Source organism: Triticum aestivum, chromosome 3A (genome assembly GCF_018294505.1).
Source record: "Triticum aestivum cultivar Chinese Spring chromosome 3A, IWGSC CS RefSeq v2.1, whole genome shotgun sequence".
Classification (NCBI taxonomy): domain Eukaryota; kingdom Viridiplantae; phylum Streptophyta; class Magnoliopsida; order Poales; family Poaceae; genus Triticum; species Triticum aestivum.
In genome coordinates this window covers 311,909,057-311,930,078 of record NC_057800.1, presented here as the reverse complement: position 1 = coordinate 311,930,078, position 21,022 = coordinate 311,909,057, and positions in this window count along the sequence as shown.

Sequence of the window (21,022 nt, the reverse complement as noted above, 5' to 3'; positions counted from 1 at the left end):
AGTGGAAACTTGTTTAGTTAAAAGTATGGAGGCACCCCACCTCTACATGGACGTATACATGCACGAGTCCCCGGCAAGGTTTATCTTTTTCATTAATATGCTAATCAAACAAGTACAGACCTTACATAACACAAACTTGGATTCAAGAGATTACATTATTTGAACTAAAATTTGGCAAGTGCCTACAGATTTAAGATTGAAAAAAGATAAGTGACCCGTATACTCCTCTCCATGTCCCTCTTATCCCAGGTATTGTAGTGGGAAGAGAAGAGGGCAAAAGGGGTGCCTAAGGAGACGCCACCCAAATCTCGTCAGGGTTTGTCGGGCGCAGCCTGACAGGATCGGGAGTGGCAAGGCTGCGGAGGAGGAGGGAGGAAGGATAAGCTTAGCCGTGCCCTGGTCACCACCTCCAGGGACGGTCAGAAGCCCCAGCACTAGCACCGGCAGGGAGGGCCATCAGAGCTCAGTTGGAAGACTACTCGAGGAGGCGAAGGCACCAAGAGAGCGACCCCATCCCCAGCGACCAGGAGGCCGGTGATGACGGTGCTGGGGAAGGGAGGGTAAGGATGGAAAGACGAGGCGGCAGGTCGCTAGTACGAGACGAACTCGTCGGTGCCATCGTATGCCGACCTGACGGCCTTCCTCCTGCCTTCTCCGTCTTCCCTGACTTCCTATTCATCAACACCGCTCCAGGGAAGCACCGACCACTCGGTCTGGCACCTTCCCTGGAGAAGTGACCAAGGGCCAAGACGGCCAAGGGGCTCGGGGCGCACCGCTCCCCACCTTGGCAGGCAGGAACGCACCCTCTCTTCAGCGTTGACCCCGGTTCCGCTGGAGGGAGTAGTGCTGGGATTACCAACAACCCCTAGCCCTGCATCCCGGACGGGTGTTGAAGGCTTCAACAACCTAGTTGCGAGGCCCATGAGCTGAAGTGGCTCATGGCAAGATGCCATGCTCGACGACAAACGACCGACCGAGGCAGAAGGGACAAGCCTTTCACCACCATGGGAAAGCTTAATATCTCCTGCACCGTGGACGGTTCGTCCATCACGCCTCTTCTGGACCTGGACCAGACTCACTCCTCGAGCATCAGCACGAGCATTTGACATTGCAAAATTCAAACTATGGCCCGGGGCCTAGCCCCGGGCACTCCCCTTCGGCATGACCAGCAGAAGGCAAAAGATGGAGGAGAAGGGATGTGAGGATAGGTACCTCCGCTCCTCCACCGCCCCTCCTTTTATAGGCGGGTCGAGGAAGGAAGCCAATCCCACAATGCGTGACCGCCACCCTCCTCCACCAATTCAAGAAGACCGGGGCCCTACCTTGATGCTCTCTGCACCACGCGCCTCCGTTACCTACACCACTTGGTCCATGCAGCATACGTGGCTAAGGATAAGGGCGTGGTGGGAAGAGTGAATTTGCAGTTACTCGCCCATGCATTAAAGTCATTCACGACCCATTACAAGAGTTGTCCCACCATGATTGGCATTACACGACGCACGGGAAAGACGGACACTGGCCCGGACTCAAGATTAATGAAGAAGCAAAGAAGAACTCAAGGGGGCAGCCACTTGTACGCCCCTGCCTGTGCACTGGTTAGGGCCTACCCTGACAAGGCCCAGCGGCGGGTTTGGGCCAGGCCCGGGGGCTCCTGTCGGTGTAAGAAACCATGGGTCCGTTGCCCAGACTGTGCACATGCCGAAGAGCAAGATTACAACACCAAGATCAGATCAAGACACGAGGGACCAGTTCTTTGAAGGACCATTGTGTAGATCAAGAAGACCAAGACTAGCCAGAGAGACAAGATTCCACTACGAGAAGGACCTCCCTTGCCGGGCAGGCGAGCCTGGCGAGGTTGGGTTTACCCCGGAAGCGAGCTTCCAAAGATCGCCGTGGCAGGCCTGCCGGGGCTCACGGAGGCAAACCACTCCACCTCACCACCCCACAGTGACACACGTCATCGATCAGTGCAGTTTCAAGCTCCTAAGTGACTATGTGGCTGCTCTCTACCACATGGCAGCCACTTCCTATAGAAAATACCTCCATGTGACACCCGTCTTGAGAAGTGTCAAGCAAGCAGGCGCGAAGCTGGCAAAATTGCCTGGCAAGGCCTGCCGGGCGAGCTGTGATGTGACACTGAGCGGTGCATTTAATGCACTCTGTCAGGCTGCAGAGTTAGGTATGATAGCACTGTTTGCTATCTAATCAGCACATAAAGACCGATTTGCCATTGTGGTGACCCCTTGATCTATAAAAGGAGGCACATGGCAACCGTAGAAAGGATTCAGCCCCCTCATACTCATACATGCATAGCCACTCTCGCCTCGAGGCAACCTTGCCGAGCAAGAGCAATGTGCTTTTCCACCATCAATCCACCAAAGCAGGAGTAGGGTTTTACGTCTCATGGCAGCCTGAACCTGCATAAAGCTGCCCATGTGATCTCTGTCGTGTTGTGTTACGCTTCTTCGCTCTTTGCGCAACGTGCCCATCCCCCCGCCGAACCAAAGGAGCTCTTTGGCCACATAGGTGGCTGTGGTTTCCCATGACAATATTGGAGGAAATAAAGCTAAGTCTAGGTCATTATGGATTTGTTAAGAAAACACTAGAGAAAACTTACCGTCATCACTGAGGTGAAACACTGGCGTGGCTTGCACCAGTACCACCTAGAGAAGGATCGTGTGATGCTTGTCTGGAGGTACGCTGCACCAAATATCATTTGCAATGTCTCATTAGCATGACAACACTCAAATGTTAATACTAGTAACTAATTACCAATCAAATTAAACTCACCATGGTCCCCGGAGCTATCTCTGGCATCAGCGGTGGGGTCTGATCAGTCTTCTGGCATAGAGACTGCACATTTGGTTTTGACGGGTCAGTCATACTAGTTAGTAATAAACGAACATTATGTGAATGATTTGGCTAATGTGTACAAGAAGCTTACCACGAGGACCTCATACATGGCCCAGTTCTGCATGTCATTCCATGCACTCTCCTCCTCCAACATCCTTGTCATCATCTGCTCCAACTCCCATTGCTTCTCCTCTGTCTGTTGGTCCCTCTCCACCAGAAGCGTGTGGGTTCTATCTCTCTCACTCTGAATAGCAGCCTGCAACACCACTCCTCGTTAGCATTGTAATCATCAATGTCCGCACACAGAATGTAATGGAGGAAAGATAGCTGAGTTCGTATAACTAACATCGAAGGCGATCTCGACTGGTCGTTGACGAGGCCTCATCTCAGGAGCGGAGCTGGACTGGTGCGCCTTGATTTCTGGGGGAGTGCAAGGACAACGAATAAGTCCATCTCTAATGGCTATCGAGCCATGGGACCTCCTGCCACCAGATATCATCACCAGCTCTTGATCAAACTGCTGCCTCGGGTTAAAGTCCTCCCCTTTCCTCGCCTTCCCCTCATCTGTGTACTTCTTCTACGGCCCAATATGGGCCATGGCATAGATGTCGTACACCTCTGGCACCTCCAGCTTATTGTGTTTTGCCTGAAAGAGAGGAACAAAGTAAAATGGTAATTAAAGGTCTCAAGCTAGCATGAAGAATGAGTTGCATGAATCATGAAGCAAACCACATACCCAGTTCCGCCCGTATTAAAATAAGTTGGTGCTGCCTTGATGGTGTGGCACACCTTCCATTTGGGCACGCTTGTCCTTGGCATTGTTGTGCTGGGCACGCCATTCGTTTGAGCACCACTCATGGACCAACACCTCCCAACAATCCATCTGATCCGCACACCATCTCGAGGGAACCTATGTTAGTAAAGAGAAACGTACTTGAACGCTATGCCTATGAATCAAATCAAGGAAACTAAGTACAAGGCCTTAAGAATAGGTAATTATCATCATATACTACTCCTTCAAAAACTTATCGTGGCACGCCGGCTTGGGCTTCTTAATACCACGTGAGGCGTAGTAGTCTCGAACATCCTGCACCCGAGCCTCATGTCATATGTTTTGTAGTAGGCGTCTGCACTCGACATCGATAACGTTTGCCGCGGCCTCCTCGTATCCCTCTGCACACTTGTAGAAGGTCTGCAAGAAAACGAGACAACATTGATTAGTACAATAACTAGCTAGTTGAAGATTTTTAATTGTGTAAAGGAGAAATTACCCAAAAGATTTTGATCACCATCTATGCCCTCATGTCGCACAAGACACCGTCGATCATCACCTCCGGTGGGGCTGGGGAAGCCAAGTAGTGCTCCTAGCACAATCCTAGCTCTGGAACCTGACCCTCATCGGGGAACGTGACAAACCCTGGGAAGTTTTGCCGGCAAAGCATAGCAAGGACGGAGTTTGGCCTGTGCACATCATCAGCGTGGTGCCAACCCCTGCAGTATGACAAGGCAAACACATTAGATATTGAAGAAACGTGAAGGAAAATGTTAGAAAAAGAGTAAATGGACTTACCTCTCCTCATCAGGGAAAATCAACCACCTCTGCTCGCTGGTCGCCGACATGGGCGGGAGCAGTGTACAACCATGCTGGTAGATGGTGGCCCGTCGACCTAAGGCTCATCGACCATAGTTCACGTAGCCTCCTCCTTAGACGTGTCCACCCAACCAGTCCTGTGCTCGAGTGAATCAGCTAGGGGTGGCTGTGAGGAAGGCGTAGGAGCCTGCTTACCTCTCCCATGGCCGCGTCCTCCCCGACCTCCTCTGTTGTTCCCTCACCGCCCTCCTCCCCTGGTGGGCAATGATGGCGATGAAGAAGCGCCCACGGGTGTCTTCATACGATCGACCAACACTCTCCGGAGAGTTTGTGGTGGAATGGAAGTACCCCTCCCACCACACGTCGACGAAGAAGGAGCCTCGAAGCGCTCCTTACTCACGCCCACCATTTTTCAGCACCTGCCATGACATAGAGTAAATGAAATTAGTACAACATAAATAAATTTAATACCGATATGAATAATAATATGCATATAACTAGTGTATCATCATCAAGTAGAACATTACATAGGAACCACTCGGTGACCGTCGACCCCTCGACCCTCGACCCCTCAGCAGTCATGTCGAACACATTCACTGTGAGCATGGTGCGGTTGTTGTCGTAGCTTAAGATGCGGACGTGCCCGAGCTGAAGGTCATCAGCGTGGGTGAACTACTTCCATCTATTCGCACACGGATGGAAGCAGTTCACCCATGCTCATGACCTTCAGCTCGGGGATGTCCTCATCTTATGCTATGACACCAGTCGGTCTGCACTCGGATTTGAAGAGCCTCGACCATCGACCCCTCAACCCTTGACCCCTCGCCACTCGACCCCTCGACCATTTGACCCCTCGGCAACCCTCAACCCGGTGGAGTAGCTCACACAAGGGAAGGGGGCATCCGATGGAGGAGGGGGTGGCCCAGTGGAGTAGGTCCGCCGCAGGGGAGGGGGCGGCACCGCGGCCTGCCTCATGGCGACACTAGGGCAGCCGTAGTGGGGGAGGGGGCAGGGCGGCGGGACGACCATGGGGCGGCGGGGCGACGTGACCGGGAAGCTGTCAAAGGGGACGACCGCGGGGTGGTAGGATGGCAACGGGGCGACAGGGCTATGTGGACGGGGCAGTGGGGGCGCGGCGGCCGGTGGTGGTTGGGGTCGGGTGCGGGGGTTGGGTCGGGAAGGCAGAGAGAGAGGAGGGGGCGGGATGGCCCTTAGATAATAAATTCTTTGTCATTTGCTAGAGGACGACAATGAGGTGGGGCTGGTGGGCTATTAGGGTTTAGGCCTCCACTGGACCCCACCCACCTCTTTGTCGTGTGCTAGCGGACGACAAAGATTCTTTGCCATCAGCTGGCGGACGACAAAGAATTGGCTGATGGCAACTAGGCTCTTTGTCATCAGCCATCTCTTTGTCGTCCGTTTCTTATAAGCAGACGGTGAAGGCCTTCTTTGTTGTCCGCTAGCAGACGACAAAGAGCTGACTGATGGCAAATTCTTTGTTTCTAGTAGTGTTGGTTGATCTGCCACCTGGCGTAACGGCCATTGGTTGCAAATGGGTCTTTAAGAAGAAAATCATGTGGATGGAAATGTTCAGATCCACAAAGATCAACTTTTCGCTAAAGGTTATGGACAAGTTCATGGAATTAACTATGACAAGACTTACTCGTCGGTAGCGATGCTGAAGTCGGTGAGGATCGTACTAGCTATAGCTGCATATTTCCATTACGAGATATGGCAGATGGATGTCTAAACGGCTTTCGTTAACGGAAATTTAACCAAATATGTGTATATGATACAACCCGAGTGTTTTGTCGATCCGACTAGCGCTAGTAAGGTATGCAAGCTCAAGATATCTATTTATGGGTTGAGGCAAGCATCTCGGAGTAGGAATATTCGTTCTGATGAGGTCATCATTGGTCTTGGTTTCATCAAAAGCGAAGCAAAGAGGGCGATTGTTTATACAAGTAGTTGAGTGGAAGCTCGATAGTGTTTTTGATCCTGTATGTGAATGACATATTGCTGATCAGAAATGATGTTTCGATGCTGAACTCGGTCAAGGAATCATCGAATGGCAAGTTTTCAATGAGGGACCTTGGCGAGGCATACATAGAGATAGATCAAGGAGGCTGCTCGGCTTGAGCCAGAGCACGTACATAGAAAAAGTGTTGAAGTGGTTCAACATGAGCGAGGGCAAGAATGGGTTCTTGCATATCTCACATGGTATAAGGCTAAGCGAGACTCAGAGTCCCTCGACATCTAAAGAGTGAAGCAGTATGAGTCAGATTCCGTATGCCTCGAAAATCGGATCCATCATGTATGCCATGATATGTGCACAGCCTAATGTTGCTTTTGCAATAAGCCTGATAAGAAGATACCAGGGCAACCTAGGTGAGAGTCATGGGGGCGGTAAAGACTATTCTTAAGTACCTGAAAAGTACTAAAGAGATGTTCCTAGTTTATGGAGGTGAGGAGGAGCTCGTCGTAAAGGGTTACACGAAGGTTAGTTTCCAAACCGACAGAGATGATTGTCTATCATAGTCTGGATTCATGTACGTCGTGAGCTGAGGAGCAGTGAGATGGACGAGTTCTGATGTGTCTCCATCGTACCAAATGCTTTTTGCTCTTGTTTTGGACTCTAATTTGCATGATTTGAATGAAACTAACCCGGACTGACGCTGTTTTCAGTAGAACTACCATGGTGTTGTCTTTGTGCAAAAATAAAATTTCTCGGATTTGGACGAAACTTTTTGGAGATTTATATCAGAATAAATAAAAAATATTGGAACCAAGACCCACTCGAGGGGGGGGGGTTGGCTGCCCATAAGACACCAGGGTGCGCCACCCCCTCTGGCACGCCCTGGTGAGTGGTGGGGCCCTCGAGGCACCTCGGACCCTAATTCCAACGCTATAAAATCCTATTATTGGATAAAAAATAGTAGAGGATGTTTCATTGCATTTCACGATACGGAGCCGCTGCCACCTCCTGTTCGTCATCCAGAGGGCAGATCTGGAGCCCGCTTGGGGCTCCGGAGAGGGGATCTTCGTTCTTCGTCATCATCAACCCTCCTTCATCACCAATTCCATGATGCTCCCCACCGGCAGTGAGTAATTCCTTCGTACGCTCGCTGGTCGGTGAGGAGTTGGATGAGATTCATCATGCAATCGAGTTAGTTTTGTTAGGGCTTGATCCCTAGTATCCACTATGTGCTGAGATTGATGTTGCTATGACTTTGCCATGCTTAATGCTTGTCACTAGGGCCCGAGTGCCATGATTTCAGATCTGAATCATTTATGTTTTCACCATTATATCTATGTTCTTGATACGATCTTGCAAGTTATATGCACCTATTATGTGTTATGATCCGTAAGCCCCAAGATGACAACAATTGAGATACTTTCCGGTGATGACCGTAGATTGAGGAGTTCATGTGTTCACTATGTGTTAATGCTTTGTTCCGGTTCTTTATTAAAAAGTGGCCTTAATATCCCTTAGTTTCCTTATGGACCCCGCAGCCATGGGAGGGTAGGACAAAAGATGTCATGCAAGTTCTTTTCCATAAGCACGTATGACTATTGACGGAATACATGCCTACATTACATTTATGAACTGGAGCCAGTTCTCTGTCGCCCTAGGTTATGACTGTTATTATGAGTATCATGCAACGAATTCACTGATCAAATGCCTACAAGATTTCCACATATTGTTCTTGCTAAGTTACTATTGCTACTGTTACAAGTGCTACAAAAGGTTACTGTTGTTACTATTACCACTGCTATCATTACTACTACCATCAAACTATCATATTACTATGCTACTGATCACTTTGTTGCAGATATTTAAATTGCCAGGTGTGGTTGAATTGATAACTCAACTGCCAATACTTACAAATATTTTTTCGCTCCCCTTGTGTCGAATCTATAAATTTGCGTTGAATACTCTACCCTCGAAAACAGTTGCGATCCCCTTTACGCGTGGATTATCAAGACTTTTTTCTGGCGTCATTGCCAGGGAGCATAGCTATATTTGTTGAGTCACTTCGGATATATATTTATTGATCACTATGAAGAGTCTAAAATATACTAGAGCCAAGATTTTTCCATCTAAGACGAGGGGAAGTAAGGAAATGCCATCTAGCTCTATACTTGATTCGCCTTATGTTTTGAGTAAACTTGCAACACCACCACATGCTATTGATCCTGATATGTCGCAAGTTATTGATGATGCCACTTCTGCAATGAACGATGCTTATGATGATACTAGTACCTTGCTTGATGATAATGTGCCACTAGGTGAATTTCTTGATGAACAAATTGCTAGAGCTAAAGATATTGAGAATGCTGAAACTGATGAAGTCTTTGAAATTGAAAATTTTGAAACACCTATTAGGCCTAGCTCTCCTTTAATTGAATTGCCTAAGATACCTGAGGGTTACGTTATTGATGGAGAAATATCTCGAGACTTTCTTGCTTGCACGGATAGAGATGATCTTAAGAAATTATTATGCATGTTGAAAGAAAAATCCTTGAATGATAGAATGAAATGTGATCCTAAGTTTGCTACTTCACCTATCTTTGTTAGTGATAAGGATTATGAATTCTTTGTCGACCCAGAGTCAATTACTTTGGTTGAATCTCAACCTTTCCATCGCTATGAATCTTAGACCATCGTGTCACATTTTACAAAATTAAATGATATCCACCCTTTTTGCTCATGATGAGAAAATTCATTACTATTATATTCTTAAGTTATTTCCGTTCTCACTAAAGGGTGATGCTAAGGTATGGTACAATACTCATGCTCTTGGTTGTGTGCATAGTCCCTAGGATATGTTTCATTACTTCTCTGAAAAATATTTTCCTGCTCATAAGAAACAAGCTGCCTTACATGAAATATTTAATTTTGTGCAAATTGAATAAGATAGTTTCCCATAAGCTTGGGGGAGGCTTCTCCAATTGCTTAATGCTTTACCTGAAAAATGAAATACTTGACATCTTCTATAATGGACTAACCGATGCTTCTAGGGATTTCCTTAAGAAAATTGAAATACTTGGCATCTTCTATAATGTACTAACCCAAGCTTCTAGGGATTTGCTAGATAGCTGTGTCGGTTGTGTTTTCAGGGAACGAACTATTGAACAAGCTGATGAATTATTGAATAATATATTGAATAATTATGATGATTGGAATATTCCTGAACCATCGCCTAAACCCACTCCAAAGAGGAGGGGTGTCTTATTTCTCAGTCCTGAAGATATGCAAGAGGTGAAGAAATGTATGAACGAAAAAGCTATTAAAGGTGAGGATGGTAAGAATTTACCACCTATTGAAGAAATACATGGACTTGATACACCACCATCACTGGTGGTAGAGGTAAATTCTTTATTAAATTTTGATGAAGGTGACATCCCTCACAATAAACATCCTAGTCAATGCTTGTAGTAATTTTATAACTACATTATGAAACAAGAACAGTTCAATGCAAATGTTATGAAACAATTGAAACATAATTATGATATGATTGCTCACTTGAGTGACTTGTTATTTATAATCACTAGTGATGTTAGAGGTGTAGGAAAGCATGCCACTATGGTTTGAACTTAGTTAGAACAAGTTGTTAAATCTCAAATGGAACTATTTAGTGAAATGAATAATAATATAAATGATTATGTTGTTAGAGTAGCAACTAGAGGAGGTAAAATGACTCAGGAACCGCTTTACCCTAAGGGACACCCTAAAAGAATTGAACAATACTCTCAAAGAATTAATACTAATGAACCTAGTCCTTCTAAAAGAAAGAAGAAAAATAAAAATGATAGGACTTTGCACACCTCTAGTGAACCTGAAAAAGAGGAACCTCCTAAAGATAATAATGATGTCTCTATCTCAGATGCTGAAACTCAATATGGTAATGAACATTTACCTAGTGATAATGAAAAAGATAAAGATAATTTTCATGAAGATACTCAACCAGACAATGATAAAGAACCAGATAATGATGAACATGTTGTTGGTCTTGATAACCCACAACCCAAAAACAAACGTTATGATAAGAGAGACTTTGTTGCTAGAAAACATAATAAAGAAAGAGAACCATGGGTTCAGAAACCCATGTCATTTCCACCTAAACCATCTAACAAAAATATGATGAAGAATTTGAATGCTTTGTTGAAATGCTTAGGCCAGTCTTTTTGCGCATTCGCTTGACTAATATTTTAAAGATGGCCCCTTATGCTAAATATATGAAAGAAATTGTCACTAATAGAAGAAAGATACCTGAAGCTAAAATCTTCACCATGCCTGCTAATTATTCTTTTAAGGATGGAGTACCTTAAAAACTTGGAGATCCAGGAATACCAACTATACCCTGCTCTATTAAAAGAAATGATGTCAAAGCTTCTTTATGTGATTTAGGAGCTGGCGTTAGTGTTATGCCTTTCTCTTTATATAAAAGACTTGATTTGAATAAACTCACACCTACTGAGGTATCTTTGCAAATGGCTGACAAATCAACTGCCATACCTATTTGTGAGCATGTGCCAGTTGTTGTTGCAAATGTTACTATCTTAACAGACTTTGTTATACTTGAGATGCCCAAGGATGACAACATGTTGATTATCCTTGGTAGACCCTTTATGAACACTGCAGGGGCTGTTATTGATTGCAATAAAAGCGAAGTCACTTTTCATATCAATGGTAATGAGCATACGGTGCACTTTCGTAAGAAACAATTTCAAGTGAATGGCATTAATGTTAGTGAAAAGTCTCTGATAATTACTACTGGAAGTTTTCCACTCCCTTTACCTACTACCAAAAGGAAATATGAAATAATTATTGTTGGGGATATGCATATCCCCGTTAAGGTAACTTAGTGTTTTTACGAAAGTTCTTCGTGTTCATGTTAATCAAAAGTGATTGTTAATAAGACTTGATCAACCTTATTAATGGATTATTTTTGAAAGGCATGTGTTCGATGAATTTAGTAGGCACAACCTTCTGTCCCTACCTTGAGTTTTCTTTTGTTCTTAGTTAATTAAAATAAAATGCCTAGTTTATCCTGTTTTCTGAGTTTTCCATGCAATAAAAAAGTGGTCAAAAATAAAAGTACCCAAAATGACCTAAAATATCAACACGATTTTTTCTGAATATTTGAGAATATCTAACACAAATAACATTAGAGGGGGTGCCCCTAGTGCTCACAAGACAGCAGGGCAAGCCAGTCACCCTAGGTGCGCCTTGGTGTGTGGTGGGACCCACGTGGCCCCTCTCACTTATCCTTTAGCCCATATCACCTACCTCTAGAAAAATCACTCTTGCTCTCTCTCTCTCCCTCTCTCTCTCTCGTGTTCTTGCTCTCAAACCCGTGGATTTCGATCTCTTTTCGAAACTGTTTTGGGGGATTGGTACTTGGTATGTGATTCCTCCATTGCTCCAATTAGTTTTTGCTCTATGGTTTATATTTTGAATAAGTAGCTACTCTTGGTGCTGCTGTAAATGGTCTTGCATGTTGAATTCTTAGAGTTCTAACTAGTTTGAATGCTCAATACAGCCTCCAGGCATCCATATGAGTAGTTCCTATCATCTTGCAAAGTTTTGTTGACAAAATTTTGTGACCCAAAAATTTCAGAAATTTGTACGCGAATAATATACCTTTTTGGAAGGAGTTCTTCAAGGAGGAGGTCCTCGGAGGCATCATCGAGTAGTGGCTCGATACAACGGTCTTATGTTGAGCCAAGTGCAAGCTCAATGCGGGATGCCACTACCAAATCATGCCTATCACTGGTACAACGAGGTGCTATACAAACGGTTTTTAACCTCTTTCTGCAACGGCATTCCGAACCGTCGCCGAGTGAGTGTGTGCGTTAGGGGGGTCGTTCCCACATGAACAAGAAACTGTCGGGGATAGGCGCTCCTGTCACACACGCTCGGCAAAATGAGGTCGTGTGCGATCACCGAGCGATGACATACGATTATACATACAGTTGTGCTAAAAATACAATTATACATGGTCGTAAGTACATCCCACACAGTCAGTCCAGGCTAAACGTTTCCGTTTGTATGTACATTCCACACAGTCAAACCAAGGAACACATTTCCGTTAGTATGTACATCCCACACAGTTAATCCAAGAAGTATGTTTTAGTTTGTATATACATCCCACATAGTCACTCCAAGGAAAATGTTTTCATCCGCAGGTACATTACACACACCCCATTAAATCATTTGTGATAGCATTGCCGTTGCAGATGATATTAACTATTTTATCGTTTGTGTTATTAAATGCATGACACATGGTGCATAGAAGAAACTGTGTGGCATAGGATGTTCATCACACACACTTTTTATGTGGTAAACGTTTGCGCAAGGTGGCCTAATGCAAACAATTTTCAAGAGGAAGTCGTGTATGATTGTTCATTGATCCAACTAGGTTTATTCCTAGAAACTATGTGTGTTTCCTAAGGTCATCGCCCACGGTGTTTTCTCAATAACCATTTGCAATAGAAAAACCCAATTAGCAGGCTAATTGGCCATTAGTAGGCTAATTGTCCTATTCTTAATAATCCATTTATTAATCTCATTGACATTTCATATTAAGCACAAAATATATTTCATTTTCGTATTAAGGAAGCAGGATTACATAATTGAAATACATCAGAGTACAACATCATACAACTTTAGCACTCAACTACCCCATTACACAAGTACACGCACACCAAGTTTCACATGCAACATCTAGAACCTTCAAAATTTGCATCATAGACGGTACATAGACAGATGAATCTCATCTGGAAAACTACTGAAGGGAAAGGCGAATAGTGAGACTTCATTAATGTTGAAGGTCTTTGCATCCTTCATACTTTTCAGGAACACTTCAATATTGAACCGTGGGTGTTGTATGAAAACCTTCCTCGCCTACTGACCATACAGGTGGTCTGAGAGGTAATCATCAGTGAACTGCTACGGGAAGGCCTGAAAACAAGGATGTGTATAAATATCTTCTCCAGATTGGAAATGGGGCAAAGGAATAAAAAAAGCCAAGGTATGATAGTTAGTACCATCCTATAGTGAACTGATGTCTTCTTCACTGTGCAGACAAAGATCTTGTTGTTTTTTGTCGCTAATTTCTTTATCCTAACAATCTTTCTGAGTTTCTTGAATTGACTGATATTCATGGACAGCTTATTTCCCCATAAGAAAAAAGGGTTGAACAGTGGGTTAAAACATCTGACAGCAGCACCTACATGTGCAAGACCAAATTGATAAAAACCTAAATATTAGAATGGTTCCTGCAGTTGCACAATAATGTGCTATTAGACAAAGGACCATGCATCTGCAAACCTCAATTGTAAACCTCACTGCTTCCCATTGTTTCCCTGCAACACATATAATGTAGCTAGTGATCAGGTAAAGTCAGGCTTCACATGCTATCAATAAAATATGTTGATGAAAGATAAGCACATTGCAGATTCATTCGAGCCACATGGAAAACCCATTTATCCAAACCAAGCATGATTTATTCCTCACATGCAGAACAATAAAAATTCTACCCACGACAATTGGGCATCGCATTGCAGTATTGAACCAAGCAGTTAACTAAACACCACAACAAATGAAACAAACATTAACTGAGCACGACATTGCACAATATAACATACTCCTAATAGAAGATTAGAAAGTTAAGCAAACCAAACATGTTTAACAACATGGAAATATAGCAATTGTATTTGTTTCTGATGTATTCAGTACATCCAAATTCGATTTATATCTCACATGCTATACAATAACAGAATGCACCCACAACAATCAAACATCGCATTGTAGAATTGAACCAAACAGTTAACTAAACACCAAAACAAATGAATCAAACGTTAACTTAGGACCACATTGCACAATATATCTCATACTAGAAGGTCAGACAGTTAACCAAACCAAGCATGCTTGACAACTTGGAAATATAGCAGTTGTATTTGTTTCTCATGTATTTTGTCAAGATAAATTCGATTTATTTCCCACATGGAAGACAATACAAAATTGTGCCCTGAATAATTGAACATCACATTTGCAGAATTGTTCCAAACAGTTAACTGAACATGACAACTAATTAACCAAATAGTTAATAAGTGAGCACCACATTGCACGACATATAGAACATATACATTAGAGCAATATATTGCATGGTAAAAGTAGATAGGACAATTCACTAGAATTTATTAAGGAAAGGCGGGAGCAGCATATGCAACAGGTAAACCAAGCATGCTTAACCGGCGTAGCTAGCAAACTGAACATTGGTCCTTATAGTGAGCTAATAAGACAAGTTACTCCTCATCGTCAAAGGTATCGATGATGATTGGATCCTTGGACATGGAAGAGGGCGAGGCCTCCACATCATGGGTGCCCTCGTCATAGTGGTGAGTTGCTTGAGCCGCTCTGGGTGCCAACTTGCTGGCTCTCGAGTTGAGGTAAGCACGTGCACGGGCACACTGAAAAAACACCTCATAGTCTTCGTCGAAGGCACCGACCGTGGCCTCAAGAAAATGCCACGAATTGTCGTTTAAAGCAGCCAACCATCATTGTGGCGTCAGCGTGCAAGGCGGCGATGGTGGCCTCGACGGTGAGGTGGTCCTCCAAGATCTAGGGGTCGACACGAATGGCAGCCATCGCGACCTCATCCGCGCATGCGGCCGCGATTTGCATCTCCACTTCCAAATGCTCCTTGAGCTCCTTGCTATGCTGCGTGCACCATGGCGTAGGGAGGCGCTTATTTGGGGGGGGGGTCGATGATTTGGGCGGAAGGTGTCGCGCCGGTGGTCAGGGCATGTGGGATGTGGAAGGAGGAGTAGGATGGGGGTCAGGTGTGGACTACCTGCATGGATCGACAAGGCCGAGCAGCGTGAAGGAGGGTTGCCGGCGAGGAGGCAACGCTGCAAGCAAGGAGTGAAGGTTTCAACTTGGAAAGTAAGGCAGACATAGGGGAAATTTGACTTTTGGTATGGGGAGGGGGCGGGGAGGTAGATATTTCCGCGAAAGCTGAAAATTTGAAATGAATGCAGCGAAAAAACTGGCGCTCAAAGTGTCATCAAACACGGTTCCTTATTCAGCACTATGTACGATATATGAACATCACACACGATTCATATAGCTTACCCAGTGTGTGATGAGTTTGAACGTGCAAATTTTGGTTCGAATTTCCCTGGTTACAGTGGTCGTCCACGTCATTGCATAATTTGGGAACACAAAGGAGACTACATCACACCCACATTTCTTTATCGAGCAAGTTCAGCAATTAAACAGAGCTAGCTGACCTAAACATTACTCTGACATATTAAAGACCGACGGTCTTAATTAAACAAAACAAACAGTACAACTCCGCCTGGTGCCTGTCGATCTCCGCCACCTCCTCCATGTCCAGCTCGCGCCCGACGATCTCCTGTGGAAGGGGCTCCATGGCATCCATCACACCATATTGGGCAAGCATCTCGCCATCCGCATCCTCCATCTCTTTGGAAAAGGCTGCCACGAGTGGGGCATGGGCAGCGACAATCTGGGCTTGGGCGGGCTTGGTCATGGCAAGGTATGCCGCGGAGGAATGGACGACCGCTCGAATGCTCTTGCTAATTCCCAACTCTTTGGTCGTGGGTTGCCGACCATTATCGGAGAAGCTTCGTTCAATTTGTGAGGCCGCCGCTCCGAACGGATAGCTGCTGTGCCGCTCTCGCCAGTTGCTATCCCTGAGCAGATGTTGCTGCTGCCACCTCAGAAGTAACAACGACCATTTTGGCTACCTTGGCTGCCCACTCGGCGATTGCGGCAACGCTCATGCAGCTTGCTAGCGCACGCATGGCGGCTGCGGCAGCGCTCTCGACGGAGTGCGCCGCCGAAGTTCCCCTAACGACGCGGGTTCACGTCCCCATCTTTCATCGGCGATGATTGAACAGTGAAATGATATTTGGGGAGCGAGCTAGTGTGCTTGACACGCCGGCTACAGACTGTAGCCGACACACCTTCTCGCGTAAGCCATAGGCGTACTATACTCCGATGGTGCACTAAGATATTTTGTACTGCATCTCCCACAATTGGTGATAATAAACTGTGTCTGATATACTTGATTTTTTGTCTTGATTTGAATTACATAATGAGGTCACAGCAGCAAAGGAGGGTGTTTGAGTTGCTAGAACTTTTATCTGCAGTGAACATGCAACTATAGGTGTGTTGTCAAAAAAATTAGTTATTGAGGCTTTGTTTGGACATTTTCATATGTTAACTTGGTTTTCTAGGCATTCCAGGTACACAATTCAGAATTAAACTACATGCACATGCTCTGGTGCACCAAAATGGCTTGTAAAATCATATATGTGTCCATGGGTTGATGCTTATGTCTCATACAAGAAATGGGGAGGAATTTCAAACACCACGGCACCATGGCTCTCCGGCAAACATTGAGGTACTTGATTTTCAAATTCTTGTAAATCAAAAACTCGTCTAAAATTCATGAACCTTGGCATGCTATCATGGAATGTCATTAACATGCTGGGGTAAAAAATATGGTCCCATTTGGGGCAGGTTATGGTATAAACTTCTCACAGACTAGAGCTTCTCATAAGAAGCCTCATCTTGCTTTGTGGACAAAACAATATACGTCACCTCTTCTTGCTTTCAATTTTCTTTTCTGGTGTCAACATAGAACAACATGAGTGTCATGTTAAATTTTGGAATTTTTTGGGGTTCGTTTCGACATTTTTATATGTTAACTAAGTTTTCTTGGCAAATGTGCATAATTCGAAATTGAACTACATGCACATGCTCTAGTGCATAAAAACGGGTTAAAAATCAAATGTGTGTCCTTGGTTGCAATCTTAGTTCACATGCAAGAAATGTGAATGAAGGTCAAACACCTTGACACTGTTGCTTGGTCGCTAATATTAGGATACATGGTTTTATAATTATAGTAAATTGAAAACTCATTTGAAATTCATGAAACTTGACATGATATCATGGAACTGCATCAACATGTCATGGTAAAAATGTTATCCCATTTGGGGAAGGTTTGGGTATAAGCTTCTCACAAACCACAGCTTCTCACAACAAGCCTGATGGTTTCGGTAGGGAACGTGCCGCCTTTGCGGATGAAACAATATCCATTGCCTATTCTTGCTTTCAAAAAAATTTCTAGTGTCACAATAGAACAACAGGAGTGTTCTGTCATTTTTTGGGATTTTTTGGGATTCCCCTGGACATTTTTATACATTAACTGAATTTTCTCTACATTTATGTGCATAATTCAAATTTGAACTACATGCACATGCTCCGGTGCACATAAATGGGTTCAAAATTCAAATGTGTGTCCTTGGTTGCATGCTTAAGTCCCATGCAAGAAATGAGAATGAATGTCAAACACCTTGCCACCGTCTCTCGGCCGCTAACATTGAGATACATGGTTTTAAATTCTAGTAAATCGAAAACGAGTCTAGAATTTATGAAACTTGACATGCTATCATGGAACGGCATCAACATGTCGTGGTAAAAGTATTATCCCATTTGGGTCAGGTTGGGGTATAAGATTGTCACAAACCAGAGCTTCTCACAACAAGCCTGATGGCTTCGGTAGGGAATGTGCCACCTTTGTGGACGAAATGATATCCGTTGCCTATTCTTGCTTTCAAAACATTTCTAGTGTCACAATAGAACAATAGGATTGTTCTGTCATTTTTTGGGATTTTTAGGATTCCCTGGACATTTTTATTCATTAACTGAGTTTTCCCTGCATTTATGTGCATAATTCAAATTTGAACTACATGCACATGCTCCGGTGCATATAAGTGGGTTCAAAATTCAAATGTGTGTCCTTGGTTGCATCCTTAAGTTCCATGCAAGAAATGGGAATGAATGTCAAACACCTTGCCATCGTCGCTCGGTCGCTAACATTGAGATACATGGTTTTTGAATTCTAGTAAATCAAAAACGAGTCTGGAATTTATGAAACTTGACATGCTATCATGGAATGGCATCAACATGTCATGGTAAAAATATTGTCCCATTTGGGTCAGGTTGGGGTATAAGCTTATCTCAAACTAGAGAATGTGACAACAAGCCTCATGGTTATGGTAGGGAATGTTTCACCTTTCTGGACGAAATGATATTTGTTGCCTCTTCTTGATTTCAATTTTTTTTCTAGTGTCAATATAGAACAAGAGGAGTGTCGTGTTAAATTTGGGAATTTTTTGGGGTTCGTTTGGACATTTTTATACATTAATTGTGTTTTCTATGCATTTATGTGCATAATTGAAATTTGAACTACAGGCACATGCTCTGGTGGATATAAATTGGTTGTAAAATCAAATCTATGTCTTTGGTTGCATGCTTAGGTCCCATGAAAGAAATGAGAATGAATGTCATACACCTTGCCACCGTCGCTCGGCCGCAAACATTGAGATACATGGTTTTTAAATTCTAGTAAATCAAAAACACGTCTAAAATTCATGAAACTTGGCGTGCTATCATGGAATAGCATCAACATGCTGTGCTAAAGTTTTTGTCCCATTTGGAGCAGGTTTAGGTATAAGCTTCTCACATACCAGAGCTTCTGACAACAAGCCTCATGGTTCCGGTAGGGAATGTGCCTCCTTGGTGGATGAGATGATATTCGTTACCTCTTCCTGTTTTCAATTTTTTTCCTAGTGGCAACATAGAGAAACAGAAGTGTCGTGTTAAAATTTGCAATTTCGGGGTTCATTTGGACATTTTTGTACATTAACTGAGTTTTTTTAGGCATTTTATGTGCATAATTCAAATTTGAACTACATGCACATGCTCCAGTGCAGAAAAATGGGTTGACACATCAAATGTGTGTCCTTGGGTGCATGCTTAGGTCCCATGCAAGAAATGGGAATGAATTTCAGACACCAGGGCACTGTTGATTCCTGGAAAAACATTGAGATTTTGTTTTTAAATTTTAGTAAATCCAAAACTCGTATGAAATTCATGAAACTTGGCATGCTATCATGGAATGGCACACAACATGCTATGGTGTTTCTCATGTCCATTTTGAGAGAAGGCGCACTCGAATAACAACCAACAAAGGCATTTTGAAATAAATAGCTGCCACTTCAACATCTCAAACATTTTGTATAATTTAAATCATGTGTGTTCTGTTAACCATTCACATAACTCCACACGTCACTTTTTGAATGGCTAGGAGGTGCCATGAGGATAGCTGCTTGACTGAATGGGAGGCGTGCGAGCGCAGTCCACTGCGCAGGTTGACTGAGAGGCATGCAAGTTGTCCTCCAATGCGCAAACTCACCGGGAAGCATGCGAGCTGAACATTGCACATGCTCACTGGGAAGCGAGCCCTTTGACTTCCATGGTCGCCCACCTTGCTCGCATCCTCTCCATTAATGGCGTCCGAGCCACAGTTTTATATGGGTGGCCTTACTGTTCACCTCCCATTCCCCTCCCGCAGACCTCCACCAATGCCATGGTACAGAAGGATCATATGCCACTAGTCTTCCAGTTTGGTGAAGTTGACTCCGGGCCAGAGGAGATATAAAATAAAGAGGAATGGGGCCTCATGGACATGGCCTTGAACGAGCTGGCCGCGGCGGTTGCTGCCCCCGCGCCCGTCCCAGCTCCCATCCCCGCGCCCGCACTAGCGACCACCCGCATAGCATTGATGGCTGGTCGCCGAGCACTATCATAGAGCTGGAAGCCGCGGGCATCAGCGAGGTCTCCGAGGACCCGCGCGAGCTCGTGTACATGTCACGCTAGTGCCCGTGCCCGTGCGCGCCCGTGCACCCACTGCGGCGCCGGTTCCCATGCGTTTTCCTGCACCCGTCGTGCCCGCGACCATGCGTGCGCCCCCTCAGCGGCATGGGACGCCGCCGTCGACCGCTACCTCACAGAGCCGCAAGTTGCCATCCTCCCATGCCCCGACCGTCGATCGCGCGACGACATGATGTTTGATTTCCATGTGAAGAACATTATGTGCTGCCTTGAAGAATTCAACAACAGCGTCCCGGAGGACGACAACAACAACGCCGGCGCGGCATGCCGCCTCCGCCGCCGCCGAAATTTGTTTGTTGGGGTTTAATACTCTATCTTGATCATATATATATAAATTCGCATTTGTGATTAAATGAAAGATATGGTTTGATCGAACTTGCATTTTTGTATCTGAATGTACAAACTTATCAAACGATTTTATTAAAAAACATCAATGTTTTTTAAATATAAAATACTCCTCGCAAATGTTTTAGATAGAACACCCGTATGCAAACCTCGATCATATGTATATAAATTCACATTTGTGATTAAATGAAAGATATGGTTTGACCGAACTTGCATTTTTGTATCTGAATGTACAAACTTACCAAACGATTTTATTAAAAAACATCAATGTTTTTTAAATATAAAACACTCGTCGCAAATGTTTAGATAGAACACCCGTATGCAAACCGACAGCTTCCCCAGTAAGCAAAGAGAAAATGTGCCGAGCAGGATTTATGTAGCTCTTCATCGCAAACGTTTTAGATAGAATGCCTGTATGCAAAGTGAGAGCTATGTTCTTCCCCAGTAAGCCAAGG